At 40.8% G+C, this 3115-nt stretch overlaps 1 non-coding gene across 1 annotated transcript; it reads right to left on the reverse strand.

The window, feature by feature from the left end:
- Positions 1–560: 560 nt before the first annotated feature.
- On the reverse strand, positions 561–666 carry LOC118487736. The gene has a single exon (XR_004882679.1). It is a non-coding gene; the product is annotated as a small nucleolar RNA R71 (small nucleolar RNA).
- Positions 667–3115: the final 2449 nt, after the last annotated feature.

Consider the following 3115-nt stretch of genomic DNA (forward strand, 5'->3'; position numbering starts at 1 on the left):
GCAACGTCCTATACCATTGCAACAAGTTCGTCCACAGAATGTACAACCTCAACTTCAAAGGCCAATTCAACAACCACCGGTGCCACAACAACAATTTCAACAACCAATGGCACCACAAGGGCATATACCAAGATGAATGGGTCCTGTTCGTCCAAGGGGGCGGTTTGGTGTACCAAGAAGGCATCTTAGAGAACATGCGAGGGGTATTGAAGCGCATTTTAGGCCGGTGATTACTCATAATCCTTCACCGGTGGTTATTCCTCACAACAATAAAGGAAGAACTTTTGAAGTGAGAACGAATTCCTTGCAAAGTTTGCCGAAATATAAGGGTCTAGCAACGGAGGAACCCTGTTTCCATTTGGAAGCCTACGACTCAATTTTCAATACTCTTGGGAGTCAAGGTTTTTCGGCCGATGATGTCCAGTTGGTTTTATTTCAATTTTCTTTGGAGGATAAGGCAAAGAAGTGGTTTTACACTTTGCCTTCAGCATCTATTTACACTTGGGCGGAAATGCAACAGATTTTTCTAGATGAATTCTACACTGCCTAAAAGACCAATGATGCAAGAAAGGGGTTGAGGAGTTTCCAGCAACAACAAGGCGAAATGTTTCATGAAGCCTTTGAGCGTTTCAACATGATGATCAAAAATTGCCCTCATCATGGAATTGAACTTTGGGAATTGATGAATGCCTTCCACGAGGGATTGAGTGCTGAAGATGCTCGTGATTTAATGTCAATCACCAATGGTACTTTTGGCACGAATTACGAGAATGACGATTGGGAGTTCTTGGAACAAATGGCAATCACTTCAAAGAGGAAAGCTCAAGCATCAAGGAGAGCACGACCGGCCGTTACCCGAACACAAGTGCATGCGGTTGACGATGGTAATGTTCAAACCTCTAATCAAATTTATGATGTTTGTGCTATTTGCAATGAAATAGGTCATGCGGCTGAGAATTGCCAAGGAATGGTGGAAGGCCAGTATGAAGAAGTTCATGCGGTACAAGGTCAAGGAGGGGGTGGTAGAAACTATAATATGAATTCTAACACTTACCACCCCAGGCTGAGAAACCACCCAAACTTTCGGTATGGGAACCCTTCAAATCAAGCTAACCCGAATTTCCAAGGAAACCAAGGATTTCAAAGGCAATATCAAACGGGTCAAATCTCTTCGGGTGGAAACGAAGTAATGGAGATGTTGAAGGCGATGCAAGTTGAAATTCAACGAATGAATCAACGTGATGAGGTTCGGATGCAAAAGGACGAGGCCCGTGATAAAGTGATTCAAACTTTGACCACCCAAATGGGTCAACTTGCAAGTGAAGTGGCGATATTGAAGAAAGCAAAAGGCCAGTTACCAAGTGACACAGTGATAAATCCAAAAAACATTAAAATTGTTAATATCAATGTGGTAAGCACCGTTCCTAGTACTAAATTTAATGAAACATTGCTAACTCCTTCATATCAAGTGAATGCAGGTTTGGAAAAAGATGCCGAAATCGAGAATGATAAAGAGTATGGAGCACCAATCGTGCCTATCTGAGTGGGGAAACTAAAAATTCCTCATGCATTGTTGGATTATGGGGCAAGCATGAGTGTGTTACCGGGTGAGCTCTATGACATGTACGATTTCGGTCCGCTTCAAGATATAGACACCATGGTAAGCTTGGCGGATGAAAGTTGGAGGCGTCCACGGGGAATGGTTCGGAATGTTAAGATTCAGTTGGGAGAGTTTGAATACCTGGTGGATTTTCTAGTTCTAGACTATGCTTCTACCAAAATGGCAGCACAACAAAGGGTAATCTTAGGTAGTCCGTTTCTATACACAGCAAATGCTCAAATTAATTGTAGAGATGAGATTATTACCATGACCGAAAATAAGCGTAAGATGTCCTTTGATGTTCAAACTAGAGTGATTAGTTATGAGTCCATTGAGGGGAAGGGTGGTGAGTCTAGTGATTGTATGAAAAATGTGTTTCAAAGAATGAGAAAAAAGCACCCACCGGACCGTGAAGAAAAACATATGGGTATAAGCAGGAGTGTATTTGATTACCCACCGAGTCGAAACGAGACGGATGCATTTTGCTCAATGGCACAATGTAGTGATGGAAGTGGCAGTAACCGATTCTTTGAGCCACCATAAATGGGGGTGGCACGGTCTGGCTGAAGACTCGAAACTTAGCGCTGCTCGGGAGGCAACCCGGGGTTTTATATTGATCTTGCTGTTTTTATCTTTCTATGTTTCAGGGCCATGGCGACATTCAAGTGTGGGGAAGATGTACAGATATTTGGGTAAAAGTGGTGATAGGAAGTCGGATTATCTACAACATCTGTTGTGGCAAACTTCACCAGGTCAATGTACTCTTTCCTTAGTCTTGTTGTGTTCTTTAGCTTTGAAATATTGGTAGTTAGTTTGTTTGATTTTGTTTAAAAAAAATACAAAAAGAAATTTGGGGTTTGAGTTTATAAGCTTTTAGTTGGTGTTTAAGAATTTATGCGATCAAAGTCTCTCAAAACCATACATTGGGATCAATGTATCCCAAGTGTGGGGATGGGGAGAAATTTTGAGATTTTTGAAAACTTTTTAAATCAAGCAAAACATGAAAAATTTGAACACCTTAGTCTAACCCAGATGATGCACCGGCAACCCTTAATACCCTTTTGTTCTTGGTGAGAGTTGAAGCCACACTTATACATAAATAAAATTTATCTTTGATGAGAGTGGCAACGGGCGGGGGTGCATTAGAACTTGTGCTTGAATGCGGTTTGAGTCCTTAGTTGGACGTGAATGTGAAAAGGATAAGGGCATTTAGGTAGCCTCGTCTTTAGTGTGTGTGAGTGTGGGATTTGGGGGGTTGGACCTCATAAATTATATAAATGAGCATGGTTGTGAGAGGGGTGGGGGTTTGGACATTTAGTTGCCCAATTTTGTGCCTACAAGCCTATCGTTTGTTACCCTTAGTTAGTTACCTAAAAATTTACCTGATTTGACCCGGTCTTATAGTATTAGTGGTTGTTTAGTAGTTTGTGATTTAGTTTGTTTTATAAAAAAAAAGAAAAGAATAAAAGAAAAAAAAAAGAGAAAAAACAATGAAAAATGTAAAAAAAATGAAAA

Source organism: Helianthus annuus, chromosome 15 (assembly GCF_002127325.2).
Source record: "Helianthus annuus cultivar XRQ/B chromosome 15, HanXRQr2.0-SUNRISE, whole genome shotgun sequence".
Taxonomy (NCBI): domain Eukaryota; kingdom Viridiplantae; phylum Streptophyta; class Magnoliopsida; order Asterales; family Asteraceae; genus Helianthus; species Helianthus annuus.